General features: G+C 42.7%; 1 long non-coding RNA gene across 1 annotated transcript; it reads left to right on the top strand.

The window, feature by feature from the left end:
• Nucleotides 1-1,394: 1,394 nt before the first annotated feature.
• LOC122844580 lies at nucleotides 1,395-16,620 on the top strand. Its single transcript, XR_006372896.1, has 3 exons — nucleotides 1,395-1,662; nucleotides 14,496-15,652; nucleotides 15,779-16,620. It is a non-coding gene; the product is annotated as an uncharacterized LOC122844580 (long non-coding RNA).
• The last annotated feature ends 1,936 nt before the right edge of the window (nucleotides 16,621-18,556 follow it).

The following is an 18,556-nucleotide window of genomic DNA, read 5'->3' as shown; positions in this document are numbered from 1 at the left end:
TCAGGAAGTACCAGAGCAGCACACATCCATTCTTTGAAAATGCTTAACGAGCATTCAACAGAGTAAAAGTAAAGTAAACCACATATTGTAACACTTAACCATTAGCTGTGTAGTGTTAGATATAGCAGATAAGATGTAATTCATCAATTTAATGAGAATAAAATGGCTTGTCCTTGTAGGTTTCACAGGGTCTGCTGTGTAGCAGACATGAACCTTACCAGAGGGGCTGCTTTTCATTGGCTGATGCCCATTCTACGTGGTCACGTGCGTGGCCGTCTCACAAACGAGCTTCCCGTTATCTAAGCACAGCATAATGGCAGTACTGATACAACTTCTACACCTTGAAGCCTGTCTGCTACACAGTCTTATGTTAGCTAAACAGATCAATATACAATGTGTACTGTATCTGACATACACTAAAGATTTTATTTTAGCAGAAAAGGCTTTGGACTAAACTGTTACTCGTGTTAGCCACTCTAGCACCAAGTACAGCTAGTGAATCAACCATCGCTGTGTTCAGGGAAGCGCTGATTAATAATCCAGAAATAAATATCAAGCCTGGAAACTTGATATCGTAACGGACTGAATGTTATGTTTTTAACTAATCTCTGCTCGTCTTGCGGGGCGCAGGCGGTTGCCACGGTAACAGGTGTGCTTAAACTACAGAGAGAGAGAGAGAGAGAGAGAGTAAAAAGGTAGGAGTGGTTTTGAGTTGATCATCTGTTCAGGTTATTTTACTTTTGTTTACCTTTGCTGTGGCGCATTACAGCCGCTGTAGTTTCTAAACGTTGGACTAATTATCTCGTTCATTTGTGAGTATACGCCATTCACAACAAATATCAAATAGAACAAATATATTTCATAAAATTTTAACAAACAAATGGCTTTTACCGTGATAATTATGTGAAATTAAATTAATTATATCCCAGCTTCAGAAGATTTGCCTTTACCTTTCCAGAGCTCTTTGGTTCCTTCTATCAGTCTGCAGCTTCTCATATTGAGGTCATCAAACCAAATTTCAGATCTTCCATAACTGACTGACACCTGCTGGCCTGAGGTTTGAAACCAGCTTGTGACTGAAAAACCAGTAACCTCCTCCCAGATGATGACATGAACTTGTTAGTTCCTCTGTCCATTGTAGTAGCTGATATATTGTGAAAATCACGTAGAAATGATGCACTAATCGAGTCATGTGTACACAGAAACAACGCGCGGCAAGGCTTTGTTTGTGAGACTTGCGGTCACGTGGGTCGGTTGTGGGCGGAGCTTGGTAAGGTCCATTGGATGACAGGTGGGGTACATCCTGGACAGGTGGCCAGGGCAACACTGTTACACCTGAGGACAATTTGGGGTAACCAAACATGCAAACTAAATGCAAAAAAAAAAAAAAAAAAAAAAAAAACTCCAAGGAGAACATTCTTGGACTGTCTTCCTTCAAGGCAACAATGCTTAAAGCTGCTTCACTATGTAAGCCCCTTCATGGATTGCAGATAAATTTTAGTCTAATGAAAAGTATATTCATACACAGTAAAGTGAATGGTAGCTTCTTTTGCTTGAGTTACTGCATCAGTGTGGTGTACCCTGGAAACCATCATTGTGTACTGCTAAAGAGAGCCGAAGGAAGTCCAAATGCTTCTTCCTAAATGTTTGTCTTTCAAAAAGGTATGTAATATCAATGCTATTGTTGTATTGGTCAAGTTTTTGTTTGATCATTAATTTGCCCTATATTGACTAATTTTTTAATGACATCTCAAGTATATTCGACATAATCTTTAGCTAGACGCAAAGCAAATCAATTAATGTGCAGCCTTGACCTTTTGAAATTGAATAACTTCAAGATAATATTAAATTAAAATGTCACTGATGAACATGTTTGGTACAGATTACTTGGAAAATTGTTATACTAATTGCAGAAAGGTCAACTTCTTCTACAGTAAATTGAAGGTTTTCTGTAGTTTTTAGACAAGCTGCATTTAATTACATGGGAAGAATGCAGACAAAACGAACAAAAAGACACCTGGATTAAACAGCTATTCAGTAGTAAAATCAAACTGTAACTTAGAGTTAAATATGCAATTTTCAGCATGCCTGTTCAAAATTCATCTTGGCCTGTAAACACCAGGCATCTAAGCAAAGTGTTGAACTGCTAACAGTTACAGAAATATTCACCTACAGCTGTCATTTTATGTTCACCTATTCAGAGAGTTTAAAGTATTTCTTTGTCATTTCACTTATATATCACTTGTATATACAATGAAGCAAAATGAATAATTCCTCACAGAGAGAATTTGAATTGATATTTAGCTGTTAGGTTAGTAGAACAACACTTAAAAGTGTTGCTTGGTCTTCGTATTCAACCAACTACATGACATTTGGAAATAAATAAATAAATAAATAAATAAATAAACACAGAGGTTCCTGTCAGGGTCCAGGCATTCTGCTTGCATGTAATCAAATCAAGGCCACCTGGCTCTTTCTGAAATGTTCTGTAAAACTCCACTTTTTTATTTTTATTTCCAATTAATTTTCTTTTCAATTCATTTCAAAATGATTTTAAGTGGGGAAAAGGGCACCAAGATGTTATTATTTAAGCTTCCTCGTGGGGCTCTTTGAGCCTTTAAATAAATAGAAACACCTGCGCACCAGCGTGTATACTACTTTCTATCAAATCTGGCAGAAAAGTTTACAAGATAACATTGGAATTGTAAGCAACAATAAACATACTTTTACTCAGCAGTGACATGATGGAAAGTGAAAATAAACTCACGAGATGTAGCTCCCTGCATCTCGTGAGTTGGTTGTAATGCAACCAACTCGCCACAAGAGGGCGACATTTACCAAAAGGTGAAGTTAGAAAAAAAATATATTCTCAAGGTTAATTCCTTAATTGTACCAGCAGGAGACGTTAACAACAAACTCCATTAGGCAGACATATTATTAATTTTGTCCTGTTTGCCTTCTAGGAGTAGTTCAACAAGCTTTCTTCTCAACACGACTCAGCATTAAATATATTTCTCTGCTTTTTCTTTTTCCTATATCCTCCAGTTTAAGAGTAAACACACAGCAGATGTTGCATTCAATAGCACAATGCACCCCAGTTGTAATAAAATCTTCTCCCACCAGCTGCCTGCAGATTCGACAAAAATTGTGATCAGAGCATGTTAAAGTTGGAACGTTTTCTTCTTCTGCAGCTCGAAAAAAAATTCAGACTTTGCCTTTAGGCACAAAGTTCAGGCAGGTGTGCTTGACTTGATGTAATTTACAGAGTGAGGCAGGACTCAGACATGTGGCCGAATAGCGGTTAACAGTTGGTTTATTGTTTATTGGTCTTTGACAGTCAAAAACGGAAATAATGTAAAGCATTTTTGCTGCTGTCTTTCAATGGTTTGGTGGTTTCCACTTACTTGACAGCAAGTCAAATCTCGTTTGTTGTATTTTCAGAACATTATGGAATAGCTCTTAAACTCAAGAGCGGAATCACTGTTTTGGAAAATCACTACCATAGAATTATTTTTGCTACAAGCAACCCATTACGCAAACAGTTTGTTTTGTTTTCAGCTGAACATTCCTAACTCCAGTTAGACATGGAAACGATGGATTCTCTTCTCACATGGTGATCCTCAAATCAATATCAGTTGAAAACGCAGTACACAGTAGATGGTCACCTGCAACAAAATCCCACAACCCTTAAATTTTTTTCCCCTCCGATTTCTTCAAGATGTTCTTTTCAGACATTGTTCATGTTTTTATATATTGACTTGTCCAGATTCTTCATTTTGATATTGAATGCAGGGTTGTGTGTCTCTATCCAGGGTGGGCCCTGCTTCTTGCCCAATGGCTGCTGGAGATCGGCACCACATAGACAATAAGTAGATGTATGGATCTTCAAGACTGAAAATATGTGAACAAAAAAGTGTTGTGTTCTGTGTTTTCCTGTGTATTTATTTCTAGTTTTCTTGTGTGTCTGAGTCTCTGTGTTGTCCTGTCTCCCCGTGATTAGTTCCCAGGTGTGTCTCGTTCCCTGATTACCTCTTGTGTATTTAGTGTCACCTGTGTGTGTCTGTCTTCGTCGGGTCCTACGTCAGTGTCAGTCAGTGTACGTCTTGCTTCGTCCGTTTATGTCAAGGTACGTCTAGTCCTCGTAAAACCTGTTGCTACCTGTTGTGAGCTTTAGCCTTCCGCTCGTCAGTGCTGCCAGGTCTGTGGACTGTATTTTCTGTTGATTTTTCATCATTAAACTCCTCACCTCACCTCATCTGGGTTCTGCTGCGTTTGCCTCACCACCACCACAACACCACTTCATGACAGAAGGACCCGACCAAGCTGAACGGTGAGGCACGCAATTACCATCATGGACCCAGAGGAAATAAAAGAATTAACGGAGACCATACGCGAGTATGAGGCTGCCATGTCCAAGCCGTACGCTGCTACAAGACGGCTTGGATTCGCCATCCGTTTGGGTCTGCTGCTGGACTTCTGGGTTCCACGTTTTCCGCTTCCTGAGCTGGTGGCATTGCAGAGGGAGGCAGAGTGGGAGCGTGAGGCAGCGTATGCTGTCATGGCTGGAGAACCGCTGCCTCCCAGACCCAAGACTCTGTCCTCCCGATCCACCACCCCCGTTCCGTCGCCTGAAGAGCCAGCAGCAGACCCTCCGCAGCCGGAGCCGCCAGCAGACCCTCCGCAGCCGGAGCCGCCAGCAGCGCTTCCGCGGCCGGAGCCGCCAGCAGCGCTTCCGCGGCCGGAGCCGCCAGCAGCGCTTCCGCGGCCGGAGCCGCCAGCAGCGCTTCCGCGGCCGGAGCCGCCAGCAGCGCTTCCGCGGCCGGAGCCGCCAGCAGCGCTTCCGCGGCCGGAGCCGCCAGCAGACCCTCCGCAGCCGGAGCCGCAAGCAACACTTCCGCCACCCGAGCCCGTTCCTGCCGCCGCTCCAGCCGGCGCACCCGAGCCCGTTCCTGCCGCCGCTCCAGCCGGCGCACCCGAGCCCGTTCCTGCCGCCGCTCAGCCCAGCGCGCTGCTCCCGTTCCTGCCGCCGCTCCAGCCGGCGCTACAGAGAGTGCTTCCCCCGAGACTCCTAGTGCTTCCCCCGAGACTCCTAGTGCTTCCCCCGAGACTCCTAGTGCTTCCCCCGAGACTCCTAGTGCTTCCCCCGAGACTCCTAGTGCTTCCCCCGAGACTCCTAGTGCTTGACTCCTAGTGCTTCCCGAGACTCCTGGTGCTTTCCCCGAGACTCCTAGTGCTTCCCCCGAGACTCCTAGTGCTTCCCCCGAGACTCCTAGTGCTTCCCCCGAGACTCCTAGTGCTTCCCCCGAGACTCCTAGTGCTTCCCCCGAGACTCCTAGTGCTTCCCCCGAGACTCCTAGTGCTTCCCGAGACTCCTAGTGCTTCCCCGAGACTCCTAGTGCTTCCCCGAGACTCCTAGTGCTTCCCCGAGACTCCTAGTGCTTCCCCGAGACTCCTAGTGCTTCCCGAGACTCCTAGTGCTTCCCCGAGACTCCTAGTGCTTCCCGAGACTCCTAGTGCTTCCCGAGACTCCTAGTGCTTCCCCGAGACTCCTAGTGCTTCCCCGAGACTCCTAGTGCTTCCCCGAGACTCCTAGTGCTTCCCGAGACTGCGGCCCCAGAGACTCCTTGTGCCTCGTCGCCGCCTGCGGCGGCCCCAGAGACTCCTTGTGCTCGTCGCCGCCTGCGGCGCCCAGAGACTCCTTGTGCTCGTCGCCGCCCAGGCGGCCCCAGAGACTTTTGTGCTCTCGCCGCCGCCGGCGGCGTCCTAGAGACTCGCCGCCGGACGGCCGCCGGACAGCCTCCGTGGTTCCCGCCTTGCGCCGCTGGACGGCCGCCGGACAGCCCGTGGTTCCCGCCCGCGCCGCGGACGGCCGCCCGCCAGCCTCCGTGGTTCCCGCCCGCGCCGCGACGCCGCCGACAGCCTCCGTGGTTCCGCCTCGCGCCGCTGGACGGCCGCCGACCTTCCTTCTGGTTCCCGCCTCGCGCCGCTGGAGGGCCGCTGGATTCTCTCCGGGTTTCGCCTCGCGCTGCGCATGGACGGCCGCTGACCGCCTCAGTTCCCGGCCTCGCGCCATGGACGGCCGCCGGACCTCCTCTGTGGTTCCCGCCTGCAAGCTTCCGCCCACCCAGTTGGGTTTGTTTTGTTTGTTTTGGACTCTTGGCCTTCGTGGTGCCTCCGCCCACCCGTTGGGTTAGTTTTTTTGTTGTTTTATGGACTCTGGACCCCCATCCAGCTCCCCTCCGCCCACCCTCGTTGGGTTTCTGCTTTGGGCGTCTGGGAGCCGCCCGTTAAGGGGGGGGTACTGTTGTGTTCTGTGTTTTCCTGTGTATTTATTTCTAGTTTTCTTGTGTGTCTGAGTCTCTGTGTTGTCCTGTCTCCCCGTGATTAGTTCCCAGGTGTGTCTCGTTCCCTGATTACCTCTTGTGTATTTAGTGTCACCTGTGTGTGTCTGTCTTCGTCGGGTCCTACGTCAGTGTCAGTCAGTGTACGTCTTGCTTCGTCCGTTTATGTCAAGGTACGTCTAGTCCTCGTAAAACCTGTTGCTACCTGTTGTGAGCTTTAGCCTTCCGCTCGTCAGTGCTGCCAGGTCTGTGGACTGTATTTTCTGTTGATTTTTCATCATTAAACTCCTCACCTCACCTCATCTGGGTTCTGCTGCGTTTGCCTCACCACCACCACAACACCACTTCATGACAAAAAGATCAAAATTCCAAAATTGTTTGAAAACTTTTAGAAACTCCATAGAACTACTGATCTATGAACCATTTGTAAAGGTTACATGAAAGTCAGGCCCCTCAGAAATATCACTGGCAATAGTATTTCCCAGTGAAAGTTTTTGATTTGAACGTTTTGAACTCTGCAAACGTGCCTAGAGTCAGCATGGTTTTTGGGTTTCCTCCGCTTTCGCTTTGTTAAATTTATCTACTTCAGGTTTCTAAAATGCTCTCTCCTCCCCCCTTCTTAAATATATATACCTGCTAAACTCTGCATTTAATATTCCTCCTTCTCTGTGGGTTCTGTTCTGACTGGTGATTCTTTAGACCTTTGGATTTGAAGAGGATAATCAGAGTTAGCTGTTAGGCCACTGAAGTTTAAAAAAATAACAATAATAATCTTGTTTTGATACAGACCAGACTGATGTCTGTAAGTCCTCCATCTGGTCAGATCTGCAGAACAACCCTGTTGATGTCACTGATGTGTTTTCATTTGATAGCTCTTCTCTTTTTAAGAGGCCTGACAGTTCTCATCGAAGCCACGGCGGAGTGCAGGAGCTTTTGCCGTGTTTTGGGAACACGCAGAGCCTCTCGCCTCATAGGGAACATCTCGGGTCAGATCTGTCTTTCTTTCATAAGACAGTTAGCGTCTTGTGCCTGCTGCAAAATTTAACCGCTCCACGCGAAGCACGTGTGAGAACAATGAAAGCAAGAGCGAAATGAGCACTCGGGTCCGGCAGTGTCGGTAGGCATCCATTATTGATGTTAATTGATGCTGGCAGTTTGGAGACAGTACCTTGTAATGCAACACCCGTCGAGAGCAGGAGGATGACAAACACGCAGCTCGCGTCCTGTGTGCATGCTAAAGAGGCTGCTGGTGAGACTCGTCCTTGTGACATAAACCTTTACAGGAGAGTATGATTGCGACTGTCTTTGACTGAAATTTATGTTACTGCTGCCTGTACATGTATATGCGTTTACGTCTGTCTGAACTTGGAGTGTTTTACATATTTGTTGTTAAAAGAGGAGATGGGGAAGATTCAACACGTCTGTAGTCCCCCACCCACAAACACACATTTCATCACAAGGTAAAGGGGGTGAATGAGATGAACAGGAGAAAAAAAAAGAAGAAGGTCACATGCATCTTGATGATGGCATTGCACTCAACATCGTGCCGCAATTAAATTTTAATGAGGCCTCTCCATTCTGCACCAGCCGAAGCAGTCAGATGTTGCCGTGCGCGCTCCCTGCTCTTCATCCGCTTCCTCCTCTGCTCACAGCTTTCTACAAAGCTTTCTTCCCCTCTGATGTGCATTTTTAAAACAAACTGCATGAAAAATGAAATCCTTCTGCCGCCGTACCGGCTTCTTTAAACATAATCCAAGCCCAGAAAGGCCTTTTGGAGAGGATGCTTGGGTTTTCTTCTGCTTTTGGATCAGAGGACCTTACATTACATAATCTGGAAGGTTGTACTTCCATTTTTATCTGCGTTAATTAAGCAAACAGTTTCTTTATCTTTTGTTTTATGTTCTAATTTTGCCCTTTGTGATCTCATGCTGATCTCATTAAGCCAGAGGAAAGCTTTCTTTAATGTGCGAACAAAGTATATAAATTGTGATTTTGCAGGTTTTAGGAACACTTTTGAGAACCATAGAGACAAATTTATTCCTCTGAGTGACCTTATAGGGAAACGGTGGGACTTTAGAAGCGAGTCTCTTTGAAGAGTGGTTTATATCTAACACACACAAATAAAGACTCCTTTATACTTCTATAGACATTTTAAAATGATAAGATCAAAGTACATTACTTTGAACGATTGCATAATAGTTGTTTAAAGAGTCTTTTCTGTAGAAAATACAGAAATCCTTTTGACTTTTTTGTTCTTTTTTTCCCCCTTTTTAGCCATTTCTTTTTGATGAGTCAACACAACATATTTCTACTTTGTAGAAAGTTGTATTGTGTTTCAGTCATTCCCGTGTGGATTTTCTGCTTTGTTCGGACAAACACATCGAAACATCTATTCCGCTTTCCAGAAGACATAATATTTGATTCTGGACCGCTTTGGTGATCGGAGGATTTCTTGGTTGACTCAATGACTGCAAGGTCCCCACGTCTTCTAGCTGCAAAGTCAGGCCTAATCCTTGGCTCTCCATGTTCTGTTTTTATCAATCGTGGCGGTATGGATCTAGGTCATACATTTCTACTTTGTCCAAAGGATGTTGGAATAGAGTTGCCAAGTGAGGAGATTTTTCTAAATATAATTCCAGATCATCTAACCCATTTTCCAGACATTTTATTTGTGTACTGTTATAAATTTTAACACTTACGATGCTAACTGTGGTATATAAGCATATATTACGCATTTGTGAGCTAAAAAATAAAGGTAATACTTATATGTAAAAGTTATTACTGTGTAAAACATTATTACTCAGTGGTGACACTTAGGACTCGACGTGTATGATTCCCCAAAAAAAAAAAGGTTTCCTGACATTCATTAACATTCTGACTCGTAAGAGTAATAATTCAAGATATCTTCAATCTTGAATTGATTAAACACCTCTGTACTGCCATTAACCTACAATGCTTGTAAAATTTTAGGTTCTGTTTTAACATAAATTCAATTTCGTCTGACTATCAATAATTATATTCAGTTGCCTGCAGAATTTCAAGTTTCATGCTCAAAACTGTCAGTAAATTCCACAAAAAGGAAAAAGCTTGGCAACGTGGGACACATGGTGAACGCAACACTTTATGCTCTGGAAAGCTGCTTCAAAGATCTGCAAAGAATTTTCTGTTTCTTCTCTCCTGAAAAACACAAGCAACTTATACAAAGTTTTGAAAAGCTATTTATATGATTAGTACAATATTTACATTTGCTCTTCCTTATTATTTATGTCAATTAGTTTTTATACAAGTGATACTTCCTTTCAATAAAATCACTACCGTTTCTTAAACCCTCGTGATCACAGTTTGTTTTTATGTTTAATAGATTTCAGTATCTGGTGAGCCAGGAGATTTGTTCATTTTTCTTGTTAGTGACAGTCCTGTCTGGACTATTTATGCTAATAGCTTCAGATAATTCATAAATCTAATTATTACATGCAGAATCTGGATCACACACATTAAAAACAGTGGTTCAAGCTTTGGTCTCAACGTTTGCACCGAGCTGTAGCAGACTTCTTTCATTCAGTATCTTCCAACTAGTGTCACAATGGAGAGGTGCAGATTTATGTACCACAAAGAGAACTTTCAACACTGCTATCCATTCCCACATCAGCATGGCATCAAACCATTGACCAATCAGAGCTCTGTTGAAATAGTTTGAGCCACGACTGCCCTTGAGTTCAGCAGCCACATGCTGCTTGCTTGCAACTTTAATTACTCTCCCAATTGCTTTGCTCTGCTGATATCACTCTGACGTTGTGTTAAAACACACCTGACACGTCTTTGAATGTAATTCTCAATGTTTTATTTGCTTAATGCCAAGTTATCAGCCATGCACTGTGAACTGTGCTCTGATTTCGCTCTCACTTTGTCTGTAGGAGCAGGTGATGTTCACATATCGCAGTGATGGCAGCAAAGCAATCGCTAAAAAGACTTAGGAACACGTATCTCACTCACCAAGCTTTTACTTCCGTTCCCTCTGTTGGTCTTTTGTTTCACAAGGGAACCAATTAATCCTTCCAAACAGAAGCTTCATGCTTTTGGTCTTAAAAGTGACGTTTTTAATTGGGGCCGATTTTCAGTCAGAACAAAGGGAAGAGCAGTAAAAATACATCTAAGTTGGTTATAAGAGCTTTTCACCACTTCTCATTTTTGGGGGGAGCTTTTTAAAACCTGACCAAATTTACATTTTCTCCTTTATGCCACATTAAGTGGCTTCAGCTTCATAAGCCCGCTCCAAGCTGTTCTCATTCTCCACGTTTCTCTTCCAAATTATTTTTTTTCCTGCCCAGTCAAACAAGGTTTTATCTTCGAAAATGAACGTTGATAAAACTGGGATAGCTCGAGGCCCTCACACCCCTTTACAGTCAAGAGTCTGCTATGCAAACAGGACATTTCTACATTAGCTGAGTAAATCAAAACCTCGCAGGTTCTTTAGTCTCTCCTTCGTTTGCCTCTACCTGCATGAGTTCTTCCTCCTGCCCTCCCCTGCCGCCCAGTTGCTCAGTCTTTACAACGCGCCGGTGGGGTGAGCAGTCGCAAGGCACTCATTACCAAAACACTGCAATCTGTTTCTTCCCGGCAACAAAAAGATGAGTTTCCCACAGAGATCCTGTGTGTGTTCTTTGTCAATTAATCGGAAAACTTTGTTGTTAAAGTGCAGAATCATAGTTATTCAGAATACGAGGAAAACAAGAAACACAATGGATATAATAGCCTGCTGTTTATCCAAACAGGAGATAAACGAAGGATAAAAGTAGTCCAGTCGCAGCTGTGTAGGCTGGTGCACCTCAATTCTCACAGGTTTGTTTTTGTTTCAGTCGTTATTTCACATAGGGCCACCGAGGCATTTACAAGTCGGTTTATTTATCCAAAGGAAGAAAAGGAGCAGACATTCTCATGTTTTGAAATACAGCTTTCTTTTCCACATTCTCAGAATTAGTTTTGTTCAGCTACTGCCACGCTTTGAATGGAAATATTATTGTCCTTCAACAGCTACACTTGATCTCGATTGAAACATTTAGACTGACCCATTTATCTGACTCAAGAGACATCAGTACATCTTTGTTCTTAGTGTTTCTGTTTGCCTAATGTGGTTTTTTTCTGGCATAATGAGCAGGACTGAATCAGTAGAAAGAAGGTTTCGCCCTTGGCTCCATTCATGCAAAAGCTGCCACTGTCCGCCTGCTATGAGCAATTTCAATGTGTTTTGTGCAAGAACAATACTACTTAGTGCAGGGACCGAAAGCTCACGGATAAAAAATGACGGCTGAAATTTTTTAAAAAAAGGTACAATAATAAAACGTAAGATTTGGGAAGCTACTTTTGCTCTTCCTCATCCCATCTCTCTTCCGTTCTAATGTTTTGTGGCGAATTGCATCCGAATGTCATGAAGTATGTCTTCGTTCCATCTCAAATGGGAAGGAGTTAGGAGAGAGGAGGATTCACCAAACTGCCTTTTTCTCATCCCCATTGTCTCAATGCGGGGACGGGACATTAATCCTACGCTAATTGCTTTAGCAATAACCGTACGCTCGTTATTACGGGAGGAATTTAAAAATCCAGCGAGATCCTCCGAGATGGAAACGTTGAAGGAGCTCTGCAGCATTAACGCAGCATGGTTAATTGACATTGGTTAAAAATGACAGCTCACAAGCAAGCATGTCTCATTTCACTAAATGCCTATTAGCTCATCTCCTCGTGTCTGTGCTCACATCCTCTGCTTCCCTCTCTGGTGGCAGGAACTAGTATCCTGCAGGAAGATGTCAGAAAGGGAATTAAAAGATCTGCTGTTCTGGAAAGAAGATATTGCGTGTCGCTAATAGAAAACTGCCCTTATAATTAGAATTGAGATTACTCGGACCATTGAATGCAGGTGTACGCAGGAGAGCAGGTGGCGAGAGGCAGGCGACGGAGAAATAACTGTTCCCAAATAATTTAAATGCCTCAAAAAAAGCTGAAAGGCACCGATTTGTGGTGAACACACTTATAGTGGCGTGAAATCACGAGCACCTGCTGTGCTCAGTTTTGCCTTGCAGAAAAACACCATCGATGTGCTAAAATAGAGCAAAAATCACCTGAAAGATGTAATAATAAACATCTGAAATGCACACAGATTACAGCGCAGACGCTTGCGTCCGGAGGTTCAACAGCACAGAGGGGTATTTTTATTTTTATTTTTTATCAATTTTCTAAAGATGTGGAGCAGATATTATGTTTTGTTATCATGATGGGCTATGCTGGGTTTGCACTACTGTCTAGGTCCTAAGTTTGAGTCCCTCTTTCTGCACAGAAGTTAATGCTCTACCTGTGCCCGCGGTGGTTCTTCTGCCTTCCTCAGTGGTTGTTCGTCTGGTTCGTCTTCATGTTGCCCAAAAGAGAAAGTCTTTCTCATTGTGCAGGTGACTGTTTCCTTTGCCAACACAAAATTGAAGTGCCAGGAGACAAAAACTGCTAACATACGAGGTGGGAAAACAAATCAAAGAAAATGTTTAGTTTTGCAGATGAGACAAGTATTAGAGGGAAGGTCTTCTGTAAAAATCCTAGTGACACCAATCATAACCTAAACCTACATCAGCATGTGTGATATAGATTAAAAACCAGTGAAAAAATATATTGACGTCAATTATTTTTTCAACATTTTTTCTCTTTTTTTTCCAAATAAGGACTTGGGATGTCTGTTCACAGGCACTACAAGCAAGCTTACCTGGACTTGAGCTGCTTTGAAAGACAGAATCAGCAAAAGTCTCAGTCAGTAGACGTGCAGAGCTGACCGACTTATTCCAAAAATATGGAAAAGTTTGAATCTGTCGTTTTTGGAGGCCCTACATGGAGCTCTGTCTCCAGTCCCCCATCGGTGTCATTTCTGCTCTTTGTCTCTGTGCACTTACTCTGAGTAGATCAGCCTTTAAGATCAACCTGAAGCCTCTGGTGTCTGTCTGAGAACAAAGCACGTTCTCGTTCATTCCTTAAGCGAGACAGAAAAAAAAAAAGAATCACTGCACATTTAAAAACAAGTTGTCCTGTCTGACTCCTGACTGGATCATAAAACCAGATCATGACAGGTGAAAATGTGGACGATACAGCGAAAGCACCCTCTGAGAAATGCTCAGGGCTCAGATTTGTCAGAGAGCGCTTTAGCTTGGTGATGGATTGCGAGTGAAAGAGCTGAGCTTTCGTTTGGCTTTCGGGAGGAGCTGCCAGCTTCAGCACTTCTATAAGCTCTTAAAAAATGAGCTGCTTTATGGTAATTGCTGCAAAAGTGTTGCGGGGGATGATAAATAACACAAGTGAATTGTTGCAAGTGTTTTGACCATGGCTGGTATTTACTCTGCATGTACTGGCTTGTGAAACGGCCGAATCGCGTTGCTCTTGAGTGAGTTGTGGCTGTAGTAATGAGGGCATTACTACATTTCCGCCGTCACTTTTTACATTTGTGTCTTATGCAGACCTAATTAGAGTGAGTTTTAAATTTAGATAATTATTGCTCTTTTTATCTAACCTCTGAGTGGCAAAGAACGCATGCGGAACAGTCATTTTCACAGCAAGCGGCTTCATTTCTGCTGATTTAAAGAGAGAGCAGAGGAATCAGGTGCAAATTTGCATACAAAAAGACAAAACTGAGAATGTTCCTTTTAGATGTTTTTGTTTCAAAAAGACTTTCTTCATCTTTCTCACTGGCTTTATTCTACTGCATTTCAATAAAGCGGCTACCTGCAGAGAAAATTGTTGGATTAAAATTCTATTAAAATATCAACTAGCTTCTGCTCTCACTTAGATCTGTGCAATGATGTTCTTGACATAGAAGAGGCAACATTTTTAAGTTGAACAACTTTGACTTGCATGACTTAGTTTTGTTAAGTTATGCTGTTTTTTGTTCGTGTTAATCAGTGACACACTAACCAGTCATCCAGAAACTGGAATCAGATCATTTTCCTTTCAGGTCTCTGATCGGAGCATTAAGCTTTATTGTCCCAAGTCTTTGTATTTGCTGCATAATCTGCGATATTCATGTATTCTGAATAGAGGAAATCTAGAAGTGGCTGGAATGTTGATATCGGCCAGGAAAAGTCTGATCAGTGCATCTGTTTGTTCTTCTGGACTTCTACTGTATTGCAGAGCTTTGAGGGGACCTGACCTGTACAGAGAGTTGGTCAACATCGACCTGGTCAGAGCCAAGAAGACGGGAAGTCCAAAAGTCTCCTCTTTCGTATACTATTAGTTACCTGTTCTTGTAAGAATTTCTTTTATCTTCAATAAGTGCTCGGAGTTGATCCATTTTCCTGGGCATCGCCTGAAAGCTGACCACAATTTCTCAGAGAATTGGAAAGTTTGCTCTCCATCCGTCCATGTTCTGAAATTTGAAGCTCTTTGTTGTCACTCTTGCTTTGTGACCCGCTACTCTGTTGGGTAGGTAATGCACAAAATCGTCACCAAATGGTTGCAGGACTCTTGGAGGAAGGTGCTCTTGATCACACTCTTTGTTTATGATAGCATTCAAATTGTCAAACTCTCTCTTCCTTGACATTAGGATGTGGAAAGAGCCTTTCCTGTAATCTTCTGTTGTCTGTCCTTCCAAATCTCCAAAATGTCAGCCTGGACCTCATTCTGCAATTGGAAGATGCCCAAATTAATCCTTATTTTGGACATCTTCTGATACGTGACATGGAGTTTTCTCCAGCTGTTTTATAAGTTAAATGTTCCTCGTTACTATTTGACAACCGTGTACGGACATTTTCCTTGTACATTGTCCCTGTTCTGGCTAGATCTCAATCCAACTGAACAACTTAGAGATACGACGGAACAGAAAATCATGGACATGTAGATGACAAATCTGCAACGGCCGTGTCATCGAATCATGCAATATGGACCAAGACCTGAAAAGAATGTCTTAAACCCCTTGTTTGATTTTAGTCCACAAAGACTCCAATGCAGTTCTGAAAACCCAGAAGTAGCAAAGTGTGCCTATTAAGGTGGCCAGTGACTCTTTTGTCCTTGCAATGCTTTTGTTTTGGGTTAAATAGGAAGTCAATTTTTGGCTGCTCTGTTAACTGCCTCCACACAAGACAACATAAATCCTTCTTTGACCCTGGGACAGCACACAAAAGGGGAAAACAAAGGAAGCATTGCTTCTGGCGCTCTCTGTCTGGACATCAAGATCAATCAAAAGTCAGACAGACTCACCTTCACGTGGAATCCTAATCGACAGTGACTCAGGGAATTTGAGGAGCTCTTACAGTACAAAGTGCTGCAGCTTTATACTGAAGAATTGGGCGGTGAGTCACATTGCTTCTCCATGTTCTTATTTTTACTGTAGTGTGGATTTAAAAGCACAATGCAACTCTTTTGCAGAAAGTTATGGAATAACTGTGTTAAATTTTTTTTTTTTCATCTTTTAAAAGAATCTCATTTCATCCCCTCTGGATTGAGGAGCCACGTAAACCATCTGTAACTGAGGCTGCATGGAGGCAAAATGTGCAGCAGGAGCTCCACATACTGGATTCATTTTGAGAAAAGAAAACTCAGCCTGGGTGAGATTAGAGGGCTCAAAACCTGCACAGAGATAAATAAATGCTCAGTGGGTTGATTTGACACACTTTGTAACACTGAACTCGTTGCTTTTTCATAGGATTAACAAGTCGTTTTAAATTCAGTATCAGCAATTTTCTCCTGCGATATAATTTTAATTATTTGTGTTTTGTGACAGCAAAGTAGTTCTTAAATCTTTGAGGATGACCGACAGTCAGTGATTCCAAACTCTGCTGTTTTTCTGTACCAGTTGTAAATGTCCTAATTGTGATTGAAGTCAAGCTGCAAAAGTTACAATACGTAAAAAAACAAAAAAACATAGTGATTTAGGCTTAGACTAAAAGTGACTTCAATATTCAGCCATATTTAATAGATTAGAATATTTTTTGAAAAGCTTATTTATTTCAGTAACTCGATTCACTATATGAAGTACATTTTAGATTAACCATGCACAGACTGATGTTTTCAAGCCTCTGTTTCTTTTATTATGATCAATCTTTAGCTTACAGATGGTAAAAGCACATTTAAGATTAAAATATTACACCAGACCAATAAAAACATCTGAAGATGATGTGTTCCCCTGATTTTTATACACATCAGAATAAAACCAAACATATTCACGGACAAAGCCAGTCCAGTACAACATGTGCCACTGATTTCATAAGAAACAAAGTGCCGAAAACGAGAATTAAATTGCTTATAATTGCAACTACTATCACGGTTTTGGCAGCCATGTTGGATTTTGAAGTCGGTGTGGTTGAGGAATCTCCATCTTTAAAGGTTACCGTGCATTCTGGCTGGTTATTGTTGTTTCCTGATGTTTTACACGCTTCCAAGTACGAATGTACCAAAGATCTTAAAAAAATGTATACATTAAATTTTCTTTAAAAAACATTCTTAATCTTAACTTGAATCGTCGGTCTTCGAGCTCAGTCAGAACCGATTTCACACTCGCGGCCATGCAACATAAATCAAGCACTATCAGAAATCTCCTGCAGTCTGACTGCTTCAGAAGCCGACTCATCCTCCCCCTCTCTCTTAGCTGTATTGTTGAGTTGATATCTCTGATAGCTGTGATGCAATTCTGCCGCAACAACAAGTCATACAGCATCTGCTAAATTTCACTTAACACAACTGTAGTGATTTGAGTTTTCTGTGTGTTTATTTAGGCTTCTGTGTCCTGTAGAGACTCTGTGTTGTCCCGTCTACCCCTTGATTGAGTGCAGCTGTTCCTTGTTCCCCCTGATTGTCTCCCTGTGTATTTAATCCCACCTGTGTTCCTTGTTCCTTGTCCTGGTCCTTGTTTTGTCGCGTCTTGTCTGCCGTCAAGTCTGTCGTTTGATTTAGTTCTACCAGTTGCTTCCAGCTCTGAGCATTTTTGTGTCTGCTCATCGGTGCTGCCTGGAATTTGGATTGCATCACCATTAAAATCATCATGTCTTCATTTCAACCTGGGTCCGCAGCGTCTTCCTCACCACCTCTCACTGCACTTTATGACAACAACATAAAGTAACTCGATTCACTGAATGAATCCACTCAGAATTTAATGACACCATGTTTGCGCGATCTGGCATGTTAAATATCTTTTGGACAACTTTCAGAGCACTGTTCAGTCTGCTGGCGATGGATGGTATGTAAACTATAGGTATGACCTGGTCATCCACCTAAACTTACCAGTGGGGAAACATGAGAATTATGCAGAGGATGAGCCAATTGGCTCCCTGGAATAGCTGCAAAGATTTACTGACAGAACCACCATTCGTCAGTTCCTGTAACCTATGTGGAGGTAAAGCAAGAAAATAGTCAGTCAATAGAGAAGGACAAAAACGTCTGTTTACTGCTTGTTGTAATCCAAGTAGAGGAAATAGCAGACATATGTAAAGAAATAAATTTGAGCAAATTTAGAGCAACATAAATGTTTTGACCTAAACACAAACTGCTTAGTGTGTTTGAAAACTAACACTGCAGATCCCCCCAGAAACACTATCCCCACTGGGAAACAAGGCCATGGCAGCATCAGACTGTGGGCGTGCTTTTCTTTCATAGGAACAGTAAAGCTGGTCAGAGTTGATGTAAATGTGGATGGAGCAAAATACAGAGCAGTTCTGGAAGAAAACTTGTCTGAGGCTGCAAAGGGACCCGAGACTGAGGCTGAGGTTCACCTTCCAGCAGGACAAGAACCAAAACAGAGCTATGATAGCCATTTAGATGAAGACATATTCTTTTCATCCACCTAATCTGATTGAGAATGTATTTTTTTCCACATCCAGTTTAAATGAGCTTCAGCTATTTTAATGGGGAGTTTTGGTATTCAAAGCTGGAAGCAGTATAAAAAAAATTGGTGCTTTAATTGCAGCAAAAGGAAGTTCTGCAAGCTAATTTAGAGGGCTAAATACTAATGCACACCAGACCTCTCACATCCTTATTTGCAAAACATGTCATAGCAAGTAATCATCTTCCTTCTACTCCATATTAATGCACTGTTTCCACCAAACATCCCAGTAAAACACACTGAACTCTAGGACCTTGATGTAAATGAACTGAAGGGGAATAGCAAAGGCGTCCTGTGGTGTCTTGTGCGAGAATTATTGTTTGACTTTTTCCCTTTACTCACTGGTATTATTTTCCTGCTGTCACAGATAAGTACAATA

The sequence above is a fragment of the Gambusia affinis genome, linkage group LG02, assembly GCF_019740435.1.
Source record: "Gambusia affinis linkage group LG02, SWU_Gaff_1.0, whole genome shotgun sequence".
Taxonomy (NCBI): domain Eukaryota; kingdom Metazoa; phylum Chordata; class Actinopteri; order Cyprinodontiformes; family Poeciliidae; genus Gambusia; species Gambusia affinis.
The sequence above is the reverse complement of the archived record's forward strand: the minus strand, read 5'-3'. Positions and strand labels throughout refer to the sequence as shown.